Source organism: Manis pentadactyla, chromosome X (assembly GCF_030020395.1).
Source record: "Manis pentadactyla isolate mManPen7 chromosome X, mManPen7.hap1, whole genome shotgun sequence".
NCBI classification, from domain to species: Eukaryota; Metazoa; Chordata; class Mammalia; order Pholidota; family Manidae; genus Manis; species Manis pentadactyla.
This window is the reverse complement of record NC_080038.1, coordinates 2,696,018-2,720,464: the sequence shown is the minus strand read 5'-3', so window position 1 is coordinate 2,720,464 and position 24,447 is coordinate 2,696,018.

Genomic DNA, 24,447 nt, shown 5'->3' with positions numbered 1-24,447 from the left:
TGTCTGTGGGCACAGGTGAAGTATGTGTATGTGTATGTGTATGTGTGTGCATCCATACATGTACATGTAATGTTATATAGTCACCTAGGAATAAAACAAATCATTGCATTTCCCTGGTGTGATCTTCACGTGGTTGATCTTGAAAACAATTAATGCCATTCTCGTTTTTAATACTTTTATATTAACTTTTTTAGTATGCAACTCCCGAATGCATGCAAAGAAAGAAAGGAAAAAAAAAAAGACTGATTTTTCTGTGGACCTGTCATGGATGTCCCACACTCGAATGTTTTCCAAACTTTCTTTCATGTATCTTCTTGCTTCTGTCTCATTGTTTGTGTCTTTGTTAAAATTCTGTTACACCCAGAGTCAGAAAACACACTCTCTCCCCTGTCATCCTTTTACTACTCATGGCTGACAGATACAAAGTTTATCAATAAACACGATGCTACTACAGGGCCTGGGTATTTGTTTGCATAGCGTCTCCCAAAGAGATGTCCTTCTGGAACTCACACATGGGACCTTCTTTGGGAAAAGCGTCTGTGCAGAGGTGATTAACAGTCTTGACCAGCGAGGTTCCTGGATTAGCAAGTGGGCTGTAAGCCCAGTGACAGATGTCCTTCTCTGAGACAGAAAAAGACAAGAAAGACACAGAGGAGAGAGTGTGAAGACAGAGCAGAGACTGACATCAAGTTGCCACAGCCAAGGACCACCAAGGACGGCCAGCAGCCACCAGAAGGTGGGAGAGAGGCGTGGGGCAGCCTCTCTACAAGGATCCAATCTGCCAACCCCTGAAGTTTAGAGACTTCTGGTCCCCAGGACTGTGAGGGAATTTATTTCCAACCTTGCAAGCCGCCCAGTATGTGGGAATTTGTACAGCACTGGGTAGCAAATCCAGGAATCATCTAACAAAATACACCATCCTTTCTTAATGGCATTGGACTCTGTTCATCTCAAAATGTCCCTACTTTTCTCCAACAATAACTTTTTTTTTAATCCTTGGTTCGTGTGCCTAAGGGTCCAGGGAGGTCTGTAGAATCATCTCAATGAGACACTCCAACCTGCAAAATGTCCTGTGTGGAAGGAGGTGTCGATTTAGCCACGCCCATAAGAAACCCTTTCTCTACAGCTGTGCAGGATAACATGCATGGACAAGAGATGCTCCAATTCCTATTAAATAGAAAGGTGAACAGCCCCAAAGTCACACACAACGTAGTTTGCCACAGTGGATACACAGAAGCACCAACACAAGAACCCTAAGGTAGCAGACACAGGGACTTGATGTGTGAGCCGGGAAGAGCTTGTCTGATGTTCATTTCCACACACGCTTTGGTTTTTGAATGAACCTGGTCTCACCTCCTAAGGCAGGCAGGCTGCTTGATTTGGGGTCTGACAGGCATTCCTCGCCAGGAGATGTAGGTAGAGCTGTGTCACTCTTTTCACTTGATTTACCTTTTCCGTACCATTAGCCGTGAAGTTAATGAGTACCCAGAACGAGAGGTAATTAATTAATGGATTTCAGCTCTCTTCAAGAAGTAATGGATTTCTTATATGCTTCTCACATACCCTTCCTGTTGAGCACACTTGCTTACATAACGACACTAATTTAGAACCATGATTAAGAAGCCTCATGCCTTAGAGTGACGGACCCTGGGAGATAAATTGTTCCATCTTTTCTCATCTCACATTTTAATTTTGTACTCTTGTCTTTTTTTTTTTTCTGATGCTACCACAAATAGCTTCTTTGAAGGTCACTGTGTGCTTTTTAATGTGTTAAAGCCAGAAGTGTGGCTAGAACTAGGTGTTTTAAAATGCTTTGCAAAAAAGAAAAATCTTCAAAATTCAGCCAGAATGTGCCGTGATGTGCTCAAAGTATATTCCTGTATATTTGAATTTTCTCACATCAACATTTACGCCTATTATGAATGTGATTACTAAAATCCTTTCTACTGAGATTAAAGTGAGATGTATTAGTCTTGCAGTTCTGTAAAAGATAATTTTTGGTCCTGTCCTTGAGTTTTCATTTTATCGCATAAGGGGTCTTCAATACTAATACATCTTCAAAACTAATAAATGGTAATACAGAACGTTGCTCAGCTTTAAGGGTAACCAGGAAAATGGATTCTGAACTAGTATGTGTTTATGATGAATTATTTTAAGGGGCATGTGCAAATAAACAATGTTGGGTATACGCCAAAGGAATGTCAGTACAGAGATGGTAATTAGGAGACTCCTGTTTATTCACAGCGTGGAGGGGTCAGCTTGGCCCCAGGCCATTCAGTGAATCTGGGCGACGGGACATGCCATCCGAAGCTTAGGTAATTTTTGAACGGAAATTCTGATGCATAGGACATGTCATTTAATGCATCGATCCACACCCAATCCTCTTAGTCCCAACAACGGATGGGAAATCTGAGTTTCAGGGAAGTTCAACAACCACGGCATGTGATTCCCAGTTTGTACCCAAACTGGGGCTTGAGAACAGGTGTCCGTCAAGAGCTGCATCCAGAGAAATGGTGTTCTAAGCACATAGAGCAAGGGGTGCTGGAGAGGGGGCTTTGAACAATAACGGAAACGTGTACCTATTCCTTTGCCTCTGGCTAGGGTGCATGGACACACAGCTTCTTGCCTGGGATACCCACATTCTCCTGGTAAATGATGCTGAAGGTGTCCCGTAAAGTCCCTGGCGGGCTGTGGAATTCTCCCTTGGACCAGAGCCGCCCTTGAGATGGGTAGCGCCTTGCTTTCCTAGTGTGATGTGTCTATTGGCCTCAGGCTCATGAAAACGTCATTACGAGCTGTCTATTGTATGCCCCTTTCCCTACCTCTGGTTACCAAGGAAACCAGTCATTATTACAATTTTCTTTTCCATCAAAGGAGAACAGCAATATATCGACTTTCTTGCTTTGTGGCATTTTTTCATTTTCGATTATCCTATTTGGATATTTTTGAGGCATCTTGCATGCCTGCCACGGTACAGCATAATTTAATTTGATGATAGTGATCGTTAAACATTTCTTTATGAAAGTTCAGATCTCACCTATTAGACATTTTGAAAGCAAACGTTGCACACATGTGACATATCATTTAATTCATAGAAGTGTGTTTCATTCTGTGATCCTGATGGGTTTTGTGATCTGAACATCAACTTTAACAAAATGCCCATTATTCTGACACGCATGCTGTGTTCACTGGATCATGAAATAGCAATGATTCAGCATCCTTTTATGGAAGCGTAACAACTCTGATTCAGATAAGATAAAATTTTCTGAACATGTGTGTTGGGAGAAAATACAAACGGAGCATCGACTTCAAGGGGAACCTGGCATGACATCTTCTCTGATTCATAGTCATAAGACACAAATATGGCTAGGGGAAAATATCTCGTTCTTGTCCCCACTCCAGGAATATGTAACTCTGCATACCTAGAATTAGCAGGGAACTCATCTTGTTAAGGTTTTTATGCAGCTGTTATCTCTAGTATATACAGGAGACAGCAATTCCAACTTCCAATGATTGCTTTGAGGATTAAATGATAAATATGAGTACAAAGAAGAACTCTATAAATGTCTACTACCATATCATGGTTTATTTTGTACTGTACCCATTTTATGTTTCATCTGCTCCTTGAAAGAAAATCCAATTGTTATACTAACATTTCTTATTGTCCTGAGACTGCTTAATTGGTTCCTTCACATTGAATATCAACATTTTGCAATATTTTAAGAAGTCTGCCCGAGGTAGAGATGTACCAATCAAAGAATCTGAGGGACTTCTTTTGGAGAAAGAACTTTTATGGTGGTTACAAAGAGGATTGGTATGATATCATTAATTTAGCACAGTTCTGTCAATTTCCTAGAAGTCTGTGGAAGTACACATGTGAAATGGATAAATGTTAAGCACAAATTATAATTCGATAAAGATGTTTACAGAGTGCTACTAATTTTAGTATATGGCCCGTTTAAGTAGAGCTTTACAAGATAGTATCTAAGGGCCATTACCTCCTGGACCATAGGGCATCCTCTGTTGTCAACCTGTAATCTTCCTGTGGTCCCTGTGTCTGGGTTTAACCATGGCATTAAGTGAAAGGACCCCCAAGAGATTAGTGGACCCTCATCTGTGACGTAAACCATGCAGTTATCAGGACCTGGAACACGGTCGAGTGGGAAGGTGTCTTCTAGCTGCATTTTGTGTCGGGAAAGAGGAAGAGGGAGAGACACAAAAGGGACATTCAGACAGATTTTTAGAGTACGAAAGTTGTCAAGATGTGAAAAACACCCAGAACACTTCAAACCTTGTTTTCTTTGGTAGGTTAAATGGCAAGGTGAAAAAATTAAATACGTGAGCGAAAAATCAAGCCAGCTATCTCAAAGCCGCGTTTCTCATGCTTGACAGAAGCATTTCCAGAATTTATGTGGCAGAGAACCACATGCAGCTAGATAAATGTGCGTCTCAATGTCGTACAGGTTGGCCCATGAATGAAGGCTACACTTGTAGTGGCTCAGCCCAATCCCTTATTTGAATAAGATTTATTAGAATTAGGCCATGCCTGTCTGTGACCCAGTTTCCAGGATCTGTCAATTCCAAACCTTCTTAGAGTTGCAGTACAATCTTTCCCCAAATCAGAATCGTATAGAACTAGTATTTCACTAACGTGATTTCACAGGAGTCTAGTCCATCTCAGAAAATCACATTAAAAGCATCCTATGAACCCATGGTCACGTGAAATAAATAGAATAATATAAGCATAATCAACATGCCCAAATATACCAAGGGGTAGATGTGTAAGAGGAAGAATTTACTGTAGAAGGAAAAAAATCTAGGTAAGGCAGAATGGTTCAAAATGAACTGCATCCTATTTTCCATCACATGTCTCATACTTTCTTTAAAAAATCCATCTCAACCTTACTAGCTGCCTGTTCCTTTCTGCTCATGCCATCATATCCATTTCTGTGAAGACAGTGTGTAAGACCAAAAAGAAAAAAAAATGCGAAGGAGAAACCGCATAGTTTATTTTCGTTCTTTATTCCTCTCAAAATGAACTCAACGTTCCTCTGAAATAAACACTTCCAGAGGAATTCGTCCCATTAATAATATATTTGTGCCCCTCAACCTTTTCTAAAACTTAGGCAAAAATCGGCCCATTATCAGATCTGACAATGGTTTGACTCCTTGTAGTTTTAAGTTGGAAAGTTCACTTTAAGTGCGTAGCTGTGAAGAAGGAAGTTCCCCAAATACCTCTTCCTATTTTGTTTTTAATTATTCCCGTGGAGCTGCAGAATTCAGTCTCCCACCACCCAGGAGGGGTTCCCTTCTATAGCCTTGTCATTTCTCAACAAAAAGTGGAGTATATCTTGCCTTCCTGAGCTATTTATGCTATTTGGAAAGATCTAAACTGACCTGTTTCACCCATATTGCATTCAGAATCATGTCTTTGTATGAAGACTTGATTTCCTTTTTTCCTGACATCATTCACACTTTTCATTTCTTACTTTATCCCCAACATGGAAAAATTCCTCAATCTTTTCCTAAGAGAATTCTAAGATAGTAGCACCGGTCAATTTGAACCAATTGCATTATTTAGTCCTTAGAATTGTTTTATGTGCATTTACCACTTTTGAATTAAGAAAGAGCACATCATATTTTATTAAATATTTTATATTTTAAAGTACTTTATAAACTAAGGATGGCAATAATGAAATACATCTATCACTTGGTCATTCATATCTTTGTTTATATTTCTCTCACACATGTTGCTCCTGCAAAAAGGAAACTACATTTTTTTTCTTGCATTTTTCTTTTTTCTTTTTTCTGTTGCAAATCCAGTTCTGGTAATTTTACCCCAAAGGCAATAAATTTATATGGACTCAGAGTAAATGGTGCATATAACATGGTGTAAACTATGCATATACTGTAAATACAACTTGCATTTGCTTTATAATTTCAATTTCAGTTTCTGTGTGTCAGCAAAGCTCTGTGTTAATTGGGAACTATCTTGCCTGTAAGATTGCATTTTTTTTTTTTCTGGAAAAGTGCACTGTTTCCTGAACAGATGGTATACTAGGGAACCACACAATCATAGAAAAGTTGGTGTTAGTCTTCGGCAAGTTTATTCTCTGTACCATGACTCCATACTTTTTAAGTAAAACTGGGGACTTAGAGAAATATAAATCTGACCAAGTTTGATTCAGTGTAACTATCTGAATAGTGTAAGTTTCCTTCTGTCTTCTAAACCAAAGTACAGGTATTCCAAGGAAACTTGAGTAAAGTGACATGTCCAGTTAGGCAGTGCCCATCTCAGCCTTATCATTTCCTTCAAATATTTTTAGTGCTTTAGCAGGTGGGGGGCAGGGGGTGGAGGAGGAGTGATTTGGAGATTCTGGACAACCTTGACATAGTGTAGATATTTTCCACTTACTATTTCATGTTTTGCCTGGTATTCAATGGAAGACGGAACGTGCTAAAAGAAGAAGAAATTCATCATAAATTCATTTATTTTATTTTTCTTTAAGTAACTTAGATTGGTCACTGGGTGAAGTATTTGCTAAAACAAGTATATTCATTTCCGAGGGCTGCCGGAACAAATCTCCATGAACAAAGGGGGGATAAACAACGGAAATGTATTGTCCCCCGGTTGTGGAGGCTGGAAACCTGAGATCCAGGTGCGGGCAGGACTGCTTCCCTCCGAGAGGATGTGAGGGGCCCCAGCCTCCTCCCGGAGGGCCTCCTCTGAGTTAATGAACTCTGCAAAGACCCCATTTCCAAACGAGGTCCCATTCTGGCACACCTGGGGTCAGGACCTCAGCACACGGTTTGGGGGCAGGTGGTACACAACGCAGACTGTATGAGGAATCATGGCAATGACACATATATATTCCCTTTGTCCTTTTAGTGTGATGGCTTACTTTAAATGATTTCAAATGTTAGCCGCTTTGTATGCTTGTATTCTTGAAATAAGTCATCTTTGAAATTGTTTATTATGTGATATGTTTTATGTTGATTTATCACTGGAATATATACACAAACATGGAATACTTATGCATCTATATATATACACACACACACACATATATACATATACATACATACATCTATATTCTTTATATCACTATACATGTATATTATTAAGTATAATAATTATATATATAATTATATAAATTTTGAATTAATAAGAAAGATTATTGAAAGATTGGGCTGTGATTTTTTCTTCTTTTTTATTGTCTTTATTAGGGTTTAGTATCAGGGTTATGCCTCCCTCAAGAACATTCTAGAAGGAATTCGCAGGTTTTGCTAGTTTTTAAAAAATATATTGTTTCATTGCTATTATAAATTCTACCTTTTTTCTATCATATCTTCTAACAGTTTGTTTCATTTATAGAACATCTATTTTGCACATTTCTCTAATTACTAACCTGGTTATTTGCTGTTATTCTCTCCTGGCATTCGTGGATTTTGTACTCATGCAATAAAAAATATGCAAAGGATAACAAATATTAACTCCTTCCTCAAATATGTATGCTTTTAGGTTCTCACCTGTTTAATGGTCTTACCTAGTACCTTTAACATAATATATTTAACATATATTTACATTATATACATTTGTAGTATATACATAGTTTACACAGCATGTATGTCAACATGCCCTATATCTCAACATCATGTATGTATAAACGTATCTATAAAGTACACATCTATTTCTATTTTATTGATTTTTCCATAAATGAAGAACGAGAGTCAACTTGTATTTAATGCCTTTCATCATTTCTGGTAATGCCTTATGTGTACTGTGATTATATTGATCCATTTGATAAGCTGACTGATAACAAGAATTCACATTTATCCTTCAAATAAATCTCAAGTCATCACAGTGAAATCCTCCTTAAACATAGGCTGGATTCTATTGTTTAAAATATTTCTATGAATTTGTTGTTGTTTGGGCTGTATATATCCTGGATTTTTCATCTTAATGCTTTGATAGCTTCACAATAAAGTTGGAACTATTCCTCCTTTTTGGTGTTCTAAACCAGGGTAAATATTAGCAAGTACATATTGTTCTCAAAGAAAATAGCTGTGAAGCCATCAGCAAGTGGGGAGAATGGGGAAAGCAGAGGGTGAGATCTGGTCTCCCCGGGATTATGTAGTTCGTTCCTTTGCTGTTTCTATTTCTTCTGGGCAAAAAAAAGTGCGTCCAGCAATTTATCCATTCCGTGTTCGTTTTCAAATGCATTTGCACGGAATGGATCAAACAAGTTGTCTTCAATTCCTTCCTCTGATCCTTTCTTAATTTCTACATTTGTGTTCTCTCCCCTGGTTGAATGATTATCATATCGAACAGTGTATCTGCCATCGTTTGTCAAAGACCCAATCCTAGGAATTTTCACTAACTTTCATGCTCAATTATCTCCTTCTGAATTTTAATCCTCACAAACTTTCTCTAATCCCTTCAGCATCTATGCATTTTCGTTGGTCTCGTCTTTTGGGCTTTGGCTTGGAAACCCCGACTCACTGTCAGAATGGCTCCTCAGAGCATCTCCAACCTTTTGGCAGGATTAATTGCTTAGCATTGTTTCTAACATAAATCAACTAATTACTCGGTGTGACTCTATGTGGTTCCCACGCCACTGGCTGCCGCGCTCTGAGATGTTACTAGTTAAAAATCTCACGCCCGCTTAGACCTCAGCCACGTTGCAAAGTGTATCCAAAACCAGTCTGAGAAAATTGCGTGGATTTCTGCCAGCAAACGTCGCAGTAGGGTTTGTGTATACTTCAGGAATCGAAACACAGGCCTGTCTTTGCAACAATGTTTAGCTGAAAACATTACTTAGAATGTGAAAAAGGCCTACCATAAGTACCCGATTTAGTAACATAGCTCTAATCTATTTTTCTCCTGTTGAGGATGACCCCAGGTGGATATCATCATGAATCAGAAACGGTAATTCCTTCTAGGTTGGAATTACTCTCTATTTAACTTTGGGATTTCCAATCGTATGCACCATGTAACAAAGACTGCTTTTCTTTTGAACCTCATGGAGGTGGGTTTCAGTCCACGAATCCAGACTGCCTACTGGAGCCGATCTCCTGGGGCCCTCGGGGAAGGGTACCACCCCAGCTTTCTTTGCTGACAAGCCCAATGTTAAATGTTGCCACTTCGAAGACAGACTTCTAGTAGAATAGCGACTTCTGCTATTTTGCCAAGTCTTTGTGCTGAAGGACTGTCATCCCCCCATTAGCTGTAGGTAATGTCTCAAATCCAAATCGTTCTCAATGAACGTGCACTAGGACCCTTTGAATAGACTCATTCTTCGAGTTTAAGGACATGCCCTACAGAAATTCTGTGCTTTTTGTAATGGTAGCACAATTTTATTTGTTATAGAAAAAAAATTTGTAAAATACAGTTTGAAAACAAACCCCAACTTTTACCTCTTATTCACACAATGTACCCTGCTTTATTCATTCATTGCTTTTCAGAGATCACATTAAAATATGATCACATGAAAAAAATCACAGAAAAAAATGTTAGAGGACAGGCACCAGAGATGCCAGTTTTTAATTTTTTTTTCCCCCGGGTTTACCGAGACATAATTGACATTTAACACCATATCAGTTTAAGGTATACAATGTGATGACTAGATATATATATCTACTATAAAATGATTGATGCAATAAGGTTAATAATATATCCAGTTACCTTTTTGTGTGTGCCTGCTGAGAACTTTTAAGATCTATTGTCATATCGACTTTCAAGTATATAATAGAATCGTTGACGATAGCACCAAGCTGTACATTAGATTCTCTGAACGAATTCATCTTACAATGGGAAGCTTGTGTCCTTTGACCAACCCCTCAGCCCTAGACTGGTATTAATCTCCTGTTTCCAAGACTTCTTCTTTTCTTTTTTCTTTTTTTTAGATTCCACCTATAAATGAGACCATATAATATTTGTCTTTCTTTCTCATTCCGCTTAGCACGACACCCTCAAGTTTCATCCGTACTGCCACAAATGGCAGGATTTCCTTCTTATTTATGGCTGAACAATATTCTAATCTCTCTTTGCATATATTACATACAACAGTTTCATTATTTCATTATATCAAAGGATGCTTCAGGGGACACTCGAGTCACTGCCAGGTCTTGGCTGCTGTGAATAATGCTGCAGTGAATATGGGGGAGCAGATAATGTTTTCATCATAGTATTTTCATTTCCTTTGGATAAATACCCATAAGTGGGATTATTGAATCATATGGTAGTTTCTAGTTTTAATTTTTTGAGTAACCTCCATACTGCTTTCCACAGTGGCTACTTGAATTGACTTTCCCCATCAACACCTGTTATTTTTCTTTATTTATTTTTGATAATAATCATTCTAACAGGTGTCAAATGATACCTGATGGTGGTTTTGATTTACTTTTCCTTGGTAAATAGGGATGAACACCTTTCCTATACCTGCTCGCCATTTGCATGTCTTTTTTGGAAAAATGTCTCTTCAGATCTTTTGCCCATTTTAAAATTAGATTATGTTTGTTAATTTTTGCTACTGAGTTATATCAGTTCCTTATATATGTTAAACATTAACTCCTAATCAGGTACATGATTTGCAAATCTTTTGTTCAGTTGCATAGATTCCCTTTTCATTGTTCCAAAGATTTCTTTTGCTCTGCAGGCGCTTTTTCATTTGACTTATATATTTTTGTTTCTGTTATTTATGCTTTTGGTGTCATACCCAGAAAGTCACTGCCAAGACAGATGTCATGGAGCTTAGCCCCTGTGTTTTCTTCTAGGAGTTTTTATGATTTCCGTTTTTACAATTCAGCCATTAACCCATTTTGAGTTTATTTCTCCTGAGTGATGTAAAATAGGGCTCCCTTTTCATTCTTTTGCATAAGATTATCATTTCCCCAACACCATATATTAAAAAAGATCATCATTTCCCCATTGACTATTCTTGGCGCCCTGGTTGAATATTCTTTGCCCATGTATCATATGCTGTGATAATTCTAGTCAACTGTAAATACACATGTGGGATTCCTCCATAATTTAACTCACCCGGGAGACAGAATGGCTATAAAATGAACACAACTTATCCAAAATTAAATCAATGGCGTCCTGTCTTATACTCATTGTTTCTTTCAGAATTTTCAGTCAGTATTTGTCAAAAACAAAAGAAAGAAAAAATAATGACCACAGGGTTACTCCTGTTCAAATTCAAATATGTTCAATAGCTGTTCCAGTCATGTATGTCTATTCTTGATGCTCGTGAGGCAGTTTTCCTGTGAGCAAATAATTGTCTTTATAAATTTTACTTCTAACCCACCCAGATGAACTGTCTCTAGCCTCTACTGGTGAGATGTGTGAAAAGTCATAATCATACAGAAAAATAAGAAGAATGGGGTCCATGTGCTGTAATTCTTCACTGCTTGGGGGGGACCCAGGATTTGCAGGGATGGTGGCTTTGGGTGCTCCCCGGGGAGCAGGAATTGTTTAGACACATTGCAATGGAGATGAGTCTAATAGACAACTCTGGGTCTCGAACTGATACGTTTCCAATTACTGTTTCATCTCCTTCTCCCTCCTTCTGATGAAAGTGCTAATAAGTAGAAAAATGGCCCAGACACTGTCAAAGCAAAACAAGAGAAATAATAGAAAAAGAATAGCTCATTGGGATGTGACTGCATTTTTAAACAGTCAGGGAATGAAACTCTGTTATTACCATTGTTCTATCATCTTTGTTTTAAAAAAAAAACTATTCCTATATTATCCTTTTTTAAAAAAAAAATAAAGCCAAATCAACCTGAATAGATCTTGCTGGTTAATCAGAGAAAGCGAATATGGGCAGAGTACGTAGGCTCATACATTTAACATCAGTCTTTAGAGTTCTAGACAAGCCAGCTTCTATTTTACGATCAAAGATATTTGATTTATTACCAATAAATAGGTAATTCACAAGAATTTTCCACAAAGCAAATGGACCTGGCTGAATGGCAATTCATAATATCACATGGAAAAGGAAAACAAATGAAAAATGAAAATACTGTTCCTCGTAAGTTGACAAAGTCTGCGCTTTGGGCCTTAATGCAATACAACCGCAGTCTTCAAGGGCATTGGCCCCCACGTTCTCCACACTGTCCGGCGCCTGAACTTCAGGTGTGACCTCATGTCTTCACGACCCGTTTCTCCCCTTTCACTCTGTATCCTGGGGCCTCTTCCTAAAAATGCGCTCAGAGCCCAGACATGGCTTTCCTTCCCCCATCCTCTCTCGTTCTCTTTCTCTTTGACTTTCCATATCCTTGATCACATCCCCTGAAATATCACGGCTTGGACTGCATTGGTGAATCCTGCTTTGCATCCCAATAGCCGACCATCTCTCCTCTGGAAATCCCTGCCTGCTCCTCCACTTTCTGTCCCTTCCCACTCAGTCTCCCTTACTGGAACCATCAATTTTCAAGCCTCCAACTATCGCTTCTACTGATGATTTGCAAACATACCATTTTATTCCTACTTTCTCGACAATATGTCAAATTACTTCCAGGACGTATTTTCCTGAATGACCCTACTCTTATTTGAAACTTTCATGACCCTCCTTTCTCCAATTGAATATCCATCAAATGGGATCAATCTGTGGAAGGAATCTTTCTTAAACACTTTGAGCAAAAGGAAGGGAAATTGGATGGCTTGGGTATACTTTCTTAAGTACACAAATCTCTCCACCCTGCCCCCCAACCCCTGGTGTAATGGCCTCTGTCCTGCCCTCCAGAAATACCCTCAGACAGGGGAAAGGTATGAAGCATGTGTGTCTGTAGCTTGAGAAACCTTCTCCATTGATTACAAAACTCATCTGTTATCCTAGAGGAGAACTTCTCCTAGAAAAAGCTGTTGGCGATACTAGTCAATGGTCTGAGCATCTGGACCAAATTAACTATAACCTATTGGGTTTGCACATGTGGTTAGAACTTGGCACTCACTTCAATACTTTGAAAGTCAGCAATGGGAATGCCATGTCTTCAAACACAAGGCATTTCTCAATTCTTTCCATAGTTGTGTTTTTCTCATATTACTATTATTTTCCATCCACATAGTTACAGGTCCTGGGGATATCCAAGAGATGGAAGCCAGTGGTTTAGGACAGGGCAAGATGCATGGCCCCAATATCATTGCATCTCCAGTGATAATTCCATGGAGCACCTTCTGTGTTACCCACCAGGACTACATTATCCTGGAACATTCTAGCATCTCCATGGCGCCATCAGAACACTGTATATTATCACCATTGGGAACGTTCTCTCAATGTCTTACAGTAGGCGACAGATCAGGAGTTTAAGTCCAGATCTGTCCGTGCAGCCTCGGGGATACACCTGAGCATTTGTTTTATTTGTGGAGTCCAAGGTGAGCAGGGAAATTAACTGCTTTTTAGAAAACCTGGATTCTAATTCTTTTTTACTGCTTTCTAACTGGTACATATTTTACCAGTCACATCATGATTTGGGACTACATTCCTCTCTATAAAATGAGGTAATAATGTTTCTCCTCTTCTCAATGTGTTTTTCATTGCAAGATTAAAGAGAGAAAATGCATGGGAGGCACTGCAAATTCCACAGCATTATAAAGATGAAAGGTGGTATTACTACACATTTTTTTATGCTTTGCTTAAAAGCTCAAATAAACTAGTCTTTCCTATAATGGGCAGTTTGCATCTGTCTGGAATAAATTCTGCTATGGAAAAACATCAAGTTTCTTTTTCCTTAATGAGAAATGAACACGTTGTCGGTAGTACTTTTGGCTTCTCGAATGAACAGAAATGAGGAAGGCATTTTGTAAAAGGACCCGCAATGCAATAGAATTTTGACAATCATCCAACTCTCATGACCCGGCACTGACACACGGCTTCCTCATGGAACTCGGCCGCACGCTGAGGGCCCGGGGACCCTCCTGGACAGGAAGGTTTCAATGCCCTGAGAATTGAAAGTAACTGATCTTCCACTGAGGTTTAGTCAACCCAAAATCATTTGATGCACCTCAAGTGCAGATATATGATAGCATCTTAGTATCTTTATGAGTCAGTATGCACAGAATTGCAGTTTTTCAATGCATTAGTACTGTGTAAAATTAAGCTTCCAAACTGATTTTAAAAACCACTCACCACTCCCTTATACAGAACACCTTTTTCTATTTTCTTTTCTTCTGCAGGAATGACATTTTAGAAAATATTTTTCTGTGTAGAGACAGAACGTCTCTGAGGGTACCTTTTAAATTTTTACAATGAACTTCAAATTATGGATGACCTACATCCAAAAGATATAAACATTTAAAATGCGTTCTCTTTTAATGCCTTCGGATGCGAATGTTTGCATGACCGCTTTCCTTTTGCAGGATGCTTCAGCAGTGATATCCAGGCAGTCAAACATTTGCTACATGATTGACAGTTCTGATAAAATAAGCAAGCGATCATGGAACATACAAGTCCTTCTGTAAAAATGTGTACCACCACACACACATAAATATCTGAATGTGGATTTCAGTTTGGCATTTTATTCCCATAGTGGTTGCTGGAAAATAAAGAGTTTTCTAAATTTCCTTTGCGTTGTTTGGAAGTCTTCTCAGCAGCCTGCGTAGTCCGTCGTGACTGTTGATTTCCAGATTCCGAATTGGGTGGCAAAATGAAAAATAAATGAAGTCCCATTTCAGATCCTGATCAGATACACGGCTTGTGGGGCTCCCTGGAGATCAGCGTCCCAAACTCTGCTGCTCTGAGTTCATGTCAAATCCGACTTGGACGTCCCCCAGGGAGAGCTGGTTTCGTCTTTCTTCCACAATTGTGCCTTGTCTCTCTGCTGCATTCCCTAATTCATCCCAGAACTGCACCCTCCAGTTGGAAAAGTTTGCACACTCAGGCGTTATCCCTAAGAGGGAGATAAGGATGCGGTCAGAGCGAGTGTTTTTCTATCATCACTGCTGTTTACCCTCCGTGGCTTTTCAGTGGTGTGGGAGGTGAAGTGACGGCTGAACTGGACATTTTAAAAAAGTTCCCTGCAGAAGGTGGGCAGAGTGTCCTCAGGGATAGGGTTATGGGAGTGGGTGGGACATCGGGGGTCCGGTTTGACTCCTCACCATGCTTCCGATTGTCCTGTGTTGTGTGTCCTGTGTTGTGTATACTTAAAAAAAAAATCCCTCACATGTGTAGAGAGAAAGGTCTGCCTTCTTTGCATGACTTTAGGAAGCAGAGACAGAAACTTTCCCATTGCCACAAGTTTTCATTTAGGACTCTGTATGTACATTCCATAGCCTTGTCCTGAGCTCCATTCACTGGTTTCTATCTTTTGCGTGTTTCCCCCAGTCTTCAATGACAAACGCATGTCTGCAACCTTTTATCTTCCTTACCCTTTCTTACAACCTCTCAGTTAACAAATGTGCATACCGATCCCATTTCTGTCCTGAATTATGGTGTATCTTCTATCAGGCTAAATTCTAGACGTGCCGCCCTCATACATGTCTGCCTTCTTGAATGTGGTTATTTCAACTTCCTGATGTGCATCAATGTTATTCCTGGGCTATGGTGATGAGCTGTTTAAAAGCTAGCAGGAACCTCTGTCTACATTCTTGCCATGTGCACAATTCTTAACTATCCAGAGAGTCCATATGGTGCAGCAGAAAGAGTGTGGGTCCCAGCAACAGAACCCCGGGGATTTAATTCTTCACCTAGGTCACACATTAGGAATGGCAGTTATCCCTATGCTACCTCGTTGCTCCATTACTATGGGGGACAGCATGGATAATATAAAAGAAAACACATCCCAAATGGTAAAGTGCAAGGTCATCGTGGCACAGAAATGATACGCCAACTTCCATGTGCCACACAGAATTAATATATTTTTTTCTGGTCTTCATACACCTGTCTATAGACCAATATAAATGTCTATATTTGCACATACAAGCACATTTAGTGTCTTTTCCCTGTGGTTCAACGTCGACGCATTTATGGGCTTGAACATCAATTTCCTGTCTCTGCTAGTAATGCAACAAATTGCCTTCCACCTCCTCTCATTTGATCAGGATGTTTCTCCTGCTCAGAGAGCCTCTGAGACTGGCACGTGTTCATTTTTGACTCCTGGGGCCCCGTGCAAACAAGCTGGTGATGCTTGTCACCAGCATGGTGAAGGTCCTATCTTGATTTTAGCTATACCATTGCCAAATGTAGGAAGAAAAGTTCCTTGTCATTTTCTTCAGCCTGCTGAAAGCTGAATAATATTCCTTTCATTATCTGGGTCAATAAGGAGCGCTAGGTTGCAAAATATAGACCTTAATATATCCACTCCACTTGGTCCACGTTTCAGAGAAGCTTCTCCATTTCCTTCCACGTTCATAAAATGCTGTATACATTCCCAGACATGACAGCAAATCCAGAAGCTTCTCCCATTGGAAAATCTTGTTGAAAATATGGAAGAAAGGCAATGAAAACATCAGCATGGTAACAAACTGGGCTAGAAAGTCACAAAAGCCACTGGGGCTATGGGTGTGATAAACTGAGGCTTTCCAGACACCTCTGCTGACTGGCAGGTGTTCCGCTTACAGTCACTGTTCTCAGGTTTGATCTAATTTAGCACTACTGTTTTCAGCCTCAACTGAGAAACCTCTTCAGTGTAAAGCTGGGAAGTCCCACTGAAGGGAAGTGAGAATCGACAAGGATAAGAAAATATATATGCACACTTTCTTTCAGACGGCTTCCTTTCTGAGTCAGGTGAACATTCTCCCTGATTCATTTCACATCAAAATGATGGAGCCGATCGCCATAAATTGCTTACCATGGAACAGTAGTCTTTATATTGAAAAGGAAGCCTCACCAATTTTAACAAATATTGTAGGACAAAAGATATTTTCATAGATGCACAAAGTCACATGCATATTATATACATATATAATTCCATTTAGATGATATAGCATCCCAAGGTGTTGAATTTAATATGTTCTGTATAAATAGTATATGCATTTATATACATAAAATGCATAGACATTGTATTTACAATGGCTGGTGGTTATCTTATTGTACATTTCATAAATAGAAGATTTCCAGAAAGTTCTGTCAGAATGTACTGCTCTAAAGGATAGAGAGCAACAGAATGGACTCTCTTTCTAAAAGGCAACCATTGATAATTTTCAATATTGTGATGTCTTTTCTAAAGCAAAATAATTATTTTTAAAATCTATTTTTCAATTTCCACTATCTCGTGATGTTTAAAGAATCACAACCACTTATAAAACACATACAGGAGCAGGGTTGAACAAAGACAAAGATTTTCTTTATCTGGGAACTGCACCCTGTGAGTTTTTTCATAGTCAATTTTTCAATATCTGTCCTGTAGATCTAGAGACTTCATTTAAATCTAGCAAAAATGGTCAAAAGATGGCCTTTTCATGCAAGATAAGTTAAATATGGTGGCATTTTACTATTGTATACTTTATTATTTCCCTATGCATCAGTTCAATACAGAGTGAAAAATGGTGGCTCTCTTTATTCCCCCCCTGAAACTCAATAAAGGGTTATTAAGTGGGGCCTGGAAGGCATTTATTAAACTTCTATAAGGCAGGGTGCTGGGCAGTCCACAGCCTGGTTATTGGTTTCTAGGGGCTAACTTCATATTTCAGAACGAATTTGCATGTTCCATGGATTTGATTTTCAAGGGAAAGTATCACATTCCACACACACACACACACAAAGTGGAGACATCTTTCAGAGCTAAATGGCCATCTTCCCTGCATTTCGAATGCACGCTAGTCATCCCGAAATGCAGCAAACTGCTTCAGGATCCACGTTTGTGGACTTTGCAATTCTTGAGCAAATTCTCTTAGCCTTGTGACCATCCACTGAGGATGGAATGACATGGAAATGTCCTTTCTTTCCTCACCTTATTCTGTTAGTGTTCCTAGAAACGTACTCTGGCCTGTTTCCTCCAGTAGAATCTTTCGAATTTCAACTGCCTTTCCACGAGGTAAGCTCTCTCTCCTTGGGGAATAAGGAAGGGGACAAAATGTTCTGGAAAGAGGCTGTGTCTAGGGAAGAGGCTGCAGTCGGAAAGACCCAGCCTGCACGGTGCAAGGCCAGCTTGCGGTCGGCCCTTCTCTGTGACCCACCGTGGGCGCGCGCAAGCCTGCAGCTGAAGCCATGGCAGAGAAGCAGGACAGGACACACCACAGAAACTCTAGATTTGTGCTTTGTTTACAGAATTGCCAGGACACGGGCAGCGCAAGGAAAATGTAGTGGGATACCCAGATGATGGCCACCTGGGAGCAGGGGAAAAGCTCTGCACAGTGTCAGAAGGACAGATTCTGCTCTTTGCTTTTCTGTGACCCTGTTCCACATGCATTTCTTGACTTAGGAGGCTTTAGGTGACTGAGGAAAATCCCTACTAAATTCGAGTCCTCATGTCCTCCTGGGAGGCCTGCGTGCCAGAGGGAAGAGACAAACATCCCAAAGTGAGAGCGAGTAAGAAGGTCTGTGTTTTTAAATACATCTGTGGCATTGTGGACACTATTGTCAATGCAGATTCAGAATGCCCGCCGTCCTTCCTAATCATCTGCCCCATTCCCACGCACCTTAACTGCAGCACACACACTCCTGCAGAGCGCACACCGTCCACTCTACTCAAGAAGTGAAAACCCCAGTTAGTATTATTTTTGTTGTCTGTTTCTTGTATGTGTAAGATGGAAATTAGCAGCTACCTACTGGACATGCATTGCCTAAAATCAGCCATGGGAACAATGTCTCACACCTGGGCTTTTCCCTCCAGACTAGGTTATTATTTCTTAAACTCGTTTGTGGAAGTCATCCAATAAAGCATCCTCCTTGTCATTTCTCAAAAATAGCGCTGTCCTTTCCATTTGGTACCATTTCCTCACAGTTCGACGTCTCTTTTAAGGTCCGTTTGCCTCTGCAAGGCACACTCAGAAATTGACTTTGGATTCGGTTTATTTTGGTGTCTACTGGCTTTGAAAATGTTTGCCCCTATATGTTTGTTTTAGTTATAAAAATAATATAATCCTGTAATAGGGGTTTTTTAAATAAATTTACTTCCCTAGTTATTCATCTTAGGGATACTTCTTGTTAGGCTCTTGACTAATAGCTGTTACACCTTTTCAGTAATTGAATCGCCACATCAGAGTGTATAGTCTCCTGGCTTTGCCGTCAAATGAATAAACTTTCACAATGTCACCAGTAGGTGGACAGACTAGTACAATGCTCTGGCCAGGCAGGCACAATGCAAACTAAAGTTTATAGCAGAAACACGGCAACATGTTTTAAAATTGAATGTATTTATTATTAGCAAAGCTGGATTTTTTTTTCCCCTTTAGAGTCCATGATTGTCAATTTCTTGCATGATATTGTCCACATACTGCTCACGTTAAGGTCTTCATATCTTAATATTTTCTCCCAGAAGAACTTCAACGTGCTGTTCAGATGACAATCTCATAACAAACCTGTTCCTACTGTTTTCCTAACCCTTTTCATTTTTGTAATTCACATCTGCATTTTTGAATTGTGAAATATTTCAATATCTCAAGCCCAGGAACCCATATTTAATAGATAAGGATGTTTTCCCTCATGATTATTTCAGATCGCCTTTCAAAAGAAAAGGTAATAGTTACAGATTTGATATTTACAGATCATTACAGATTTCAGCAACATTTAAAAGGGAAGAGCAAAAAACATGGTGCGTTTATCTGAAAAATATATGATTCATCCAAAGGAAGTAAAGAAATTAAAGAAATGCAGAAGAGATGGAAAATAATAAGCAGATGATACATCCATTGCATCCACTTGCTTGTGCATTTATTCTGATGACTGCTTGCGAGAGTTTCCAATATGGGAAACTGCAGGTAGAGTACCAACCGACGTTTGCATGCATGTGTTTCTAGGTGCTGACGCTTTGATTTCTCTGGGAGTAAATACTGGAAGCAAAAGGCTGGGTCATATGGCAGGTGTGTATTTAACTTAATAAGAAACTGCTAAGCTATTTTCCAAGTTGGTTGTACTGTTTAATAGTTCTATTAGCAACAAATGATGCTGCCAGTTGACAAATTTTCACCCAACCTGCTCTGAGGACTTTGTTCGGCAGCTGTTTTAATAGATGTGTAACGGAATCACAATTTAGTTTAATTGCATTCCACAAATGACTAATAGATGGAGCATATTTTTTGTGTGCTCCTTTGCCATGCCTATCTCTTCCTGGAGGAAGTGTCTGTGCTAATCTTTGCCTATTTTTTAAAAAATCAGATTGTTTTCGTTTTGAGAGCTCTGTATGTATCCTAACAGCAACTTCTTTATCAGATTTATAACTTCTCTGTATCTACAGCTTGAATTTTTATTCTGTCAACAGTGTTTTTTGGAGAGAAGTTACTTTTTTTTAACATTGAAGTCCTATTTCTAATTTTTTTTCGTGAGGTATGGTTTTGGTGTCATATCTGAGAAATCGTTGGCTGACCCTCAGTCACGTTTGGTTCCCTGAAGTTTTCTTCTAGAGGTTTCATAGATTTAGTTTCCAAATGTAAATTTAAAGGTTTTGGTTTATTTTGAGCTAATTTTTTAATACAGTGCAAAGTATTTATTGAAGTGTTTTGTTCTGTTTTACATGTGGATATATCTGCTCTATGTCATTTCTTTAAAATACTACCTTTTCTCCACTGACTTGCCCTTGAACCGTTTTTCAGAAATCAGTAAATCAGTTTTTTCATCTATGTGTGTGTGTGTCTCTCTGGATGCTGTGTTCTCTCCAAACTGATTTATGTGTCTACGTTGTTGATGGTAACACAATGTCTTGATGGCAGTTGCTTGAGAATCAGGCTTGAAAACAGGTCATGTTATTTCTCCAAATTCATTGTTTTTTGAAGTTGTTTTAACAATGCATGAGGTCCTTTCCATCCAGCTTGTGAAATCCAATGTGGCATTTTCTACCAGACAAAGGTTGCTGGAAGTTTGAGGGGCCTTTTTTTTGAATGCATAGATCCATCCGAAGATAACTGACCTTTTTATACCGAGCCTTCTGACTGTTAACACTGTACATTTTTCTGGAACTTTTTCAGTTAACTGAGTACAGGTCTTGAACATCTTTTGTTAGATTTGCCTCTATGCATTCTGTATTTTTGAAACTATACAGTACAACAGTACTTTGAAAAGGAATAGTTGACCCTTGAACAACAGACATGTGAACTTCACAGGTTCACTTATATTCAGAATTTTCTCAACAGACAGATTGGAAATGTTTTTGGAGATTTGAGACCATTTGAAAAAGACATTTTCTTTTCTCTAGCTTACGTTGTTGGACGAATACAGTATAGAATGTATACAACACAATTTATGTGTTAATTGACTACTTATCAGCAAGGTTTCTGGTCAACAGTAGGATATTACTCAGGTTTTTGGGGAGCCAAAACTTTTACATGAATTTTCAACCGCATGGCAGAGGGTCAGTGTCCACAACCTCTGTGTCATTCAAGGGTCGGCTGTGTTTGTTTTTTGCTACAAGGGTATTCATTTTTGATCCCTACAGCCCATGTGTCGAAACATAAATGATTCCTGTACATTGATGATGTCATATGCAATCTTTTTGGCTGGATTTTGTATTCCTATAGACACCCTTGGTTCTGGGGCACACTTCAGTCCTGTGGACCCAGTTGGATTCTCTTACATCTTGCCATTAAGATGTGTTAGACCGGAGAACAGTTTATCCAGTACCCCAGGCTTTATGAGGATTTCCAGGAGGGCTGGTTGGAATTGGAACAGCCTGTGGATCTCTGGGAAATATTCCTTCCCATCTTCTCTGATGCTTTGTTTCCTGGCCTCACATTGTTTTCTGAAGATACAACTCTTAGGTGGTTATTTCTCCAGCCGCGAGTAGCTCCAGATGTTTGCCCATCTGTGCACACAGGCATTTTCTCAGTTGAAAGCGTGGGCAGGGTTCTCTGCAGATCTGCATGCTTCTCCCTGGGTGAAGTGGTTTCCCGTGTTCTGTCCTGAGAACCCTCCCTGCCTGGGTCTCAGGGATTGGGAAACTGTTTGGGGCCTGCCTGGCTTCTCTCTCCCCGCAGGCCATGGCTTGAAAACACTTCCATAGCAATAAACTGGAACAATAGACAGTCTCAACCGGTGTGTTTTGCCTCGGTCTCAGAGATCACCCATCTCTGTTTCCTGATAACCACTTTCTTGAAAGCTATCTTTTCTTCTATTTTCTCCATTTTTGCTTGTCTTGTGAAGGAGAATAAACCTCTTAGTCCATTCTGGCCAGCCACTGATGCGTCGTCTCTCTTTTTATTCCTTATTTTTAATCTAAAATGTGGTTGTTTTTCTATAGTAGTTGCGATTTTCTACCTGTTATTTTTTACAAAGGATTTTAAAATATTCATGCTTGTGTTTTGACTGTAACTACTCTATCTCCTTGTTCTCACATCAGATGTAAAGATTTTCATACTCTCTATTTTTATTTGCCCACTTCTCTGAACACTTTTACCATTCTCTTTGTTTTGATTCTCCTGTTTTTGTTCATGTCTGATTGCATCTTAGTTTGCACATTATTGCTTATCTCTTGCAATTTCCTACCCCCCCTCCCACACACACACACCAAAAAAGAGCCAGGTCACCAAATGTGAATTGTCTTTGAACTTGAGAATCACATTGGCATTTCATAATGTTTTTCTCTCTCTCTCCAGATATACAATCAGTAACATCCCTCCCGTTTGACATTATCGGTGTCGTACACTAAAATATCGATGCCATTAGTTCCATCATTTAAGCTTAAAAGACCCACAGGCATTGTAAACACAGCACAAGTGAGATTTTCACACAGTATGCATTGCGTGCTTTAAAATTAACTGCCTTTCTGGAGGAAGCACACACCAGGCCCAGCCTTTCTACATATTTTAGTGACCCAACACAGTTTATGTGTTAGACTGCTACTGACCATTCAAAGTTATCCTTTCTGACTAGTCTACTAGTCTTAAGTAAAAAGACGAAAAAGCACTTTACTGCTGATGAGTTATTGAAGAATGACTATTCCGATACTATGCTTCAAATTCAGGTGCATACAGGAGGAAGAACAATATTTCAGGGAGCTTCATATAGCACAAAGTTCCGTAATCTTTCCCCACCCTTGGTAGGGCTGGATTGCGTAGGATTCCCAGAAGCCTGGGACAATATATTTTAACCACCACCTGGGGTGAGACAGTGTTTAATGGGCTCCTGCAAAAGTCTGCATGGGCTGTTTCTGAAAGCCACGTCACCCCACACAAGTGAGCTTTTATTAAAGGATTAAGTCGTTAATAAATGAAGAGCGTTTCTCTGCAGAAGGGCTTCAAAGCCCATTTTGATGAAGATGCAATTGCTTTCTCTGGTGCAGCTGTCTCAGCCCGTGGTGGGGAATTCACAGCGCAGGGTGGGCAGGAGTCCCGAGGAGTATACGAAGAGGCCCCACGCAAGGTTTCCTAGCAGGTGGTGTCTCGGAGCGCAGTGCACAATTTCTGACATGGATCTGGAGCAAGGGGACCACTTCCTCTCTTTACAGACCATGTCATCTCATTGGCTTTCAAATGTGCTTGGATATAATCACGTGCCTGGTCAGCGAAGTGGTTTTTCCTGCTCTGTTATTTATTACACAAGTTCGAGAAAGCACGCCAGTGCTAACCGTGTGCCAGCGTCTCCCAATTTGCATTCGATTTAGATCAAGTGTGCAAAAATAATAAGAGCACTACTGATGTCTGGAGAATAATGTAAATATTCCCATTTGCAAATATGACCATGATGGGTGCCACATACACATGCCTTATGTGGGACTGGCTTCATACAACGATGCTGCATATGGGAACTGTTTATGTGTTGTAAATAGTATTCCTTGATGTGTTTCCACTCAGGATGACTTTCAGAAATCAATTGCCATTGCACAGGCTGAATTTGTGCAACTACATTGTGGGTTGGGTGGAAGGTTTTATGATATCTCCATTTTTCCTCTGCTGCTTTTCCGGGCGATGCCAAGATTGTGGCTCAGAGCACTGATTCGGAAATCAGACTGACTATCAGCTGCCCTCCACAACTCACCCAGCCTTGGACAAGTTTATCTCTCATTTGACTTCCATCATGTTGACACAAAGTCGAGGAATGTGGATATACTGATACTCTGTTGTCTTTCCAGAAATATGAAGTCACTTACTACATGGAGAATGCCTGGCAGAGAGTAAACCAGTAATAAGTGCTAAGGAACTATTGGACTGAGATGACATTGAAGCATGTATTTTTAGATAGATATAGACCCATATATGAATGTGTACTTATATAAACAATAAACACACACACATATGGATTCAGACATGGAATCGTCCAGAGAGTTAGTTCTTTAGAGAAACATGGCACCATTCTTAAATTCCAAAACAGAATTCACATTATTTGTTGGGTTTTGATTTCTTCCTTGATGTGAGGC